Below are 469 nucleotides of genomic sequence, written 5' to 3' on the forward strand. Positions count from 1 at the left end.
GGCCTCAGAATTCCTCCCATCTTCCTGGTTACCTTGTACTTGTCTTACCATGACTGCCTTGTGTCTCCGGGGAAAGGATTCCAACCTGGCCCAGGGAGGCCCACCCTCTTCCTCAGAGTCCTGGGTGCCATCTTGGTTCTGGCTTTCTCTAGCTTGGAAGTCTCTAAAGTGGGTACAGGGTCTCTGGCTTCACCTCAGCTTCTGTGTGAATCAGACCATTGTCTCTGTCAAAGCCATCATTCCCACACTCCAGTTTCCTACATGGAGGTGTTGGATTTCAAGAGTCACCCCTACAAACCCCACGAACACTGATCTCAGTCAGACAGGGATAGTTTATTGAACGCATACCCCAAGACTGATCAATCAGGGACATACATAGCTCAGACTTAGGGAACGGAAGTTACAACCCCGAACATTTCACAAAGCCAGCTTATAAAGGCTAAAACTGCAAAAGCCACAATGAGCTCAT

Source organism: Mastomys coucha, unplaced genomic scaffold (assembly GCF_008632895.1).
Source record: "Mastomys coucha isolate ucsf_1 unplaced genomic scaffold, UCSF_Mcou_1 pScaffold1, whole genome shotgun sequence".
NCBI classification, from domain to species: Eukaryota; Metazoa; Chordata; class Mammalia; order Rodentia; family Muridae; genus Mastomys; species Mastomys coucha.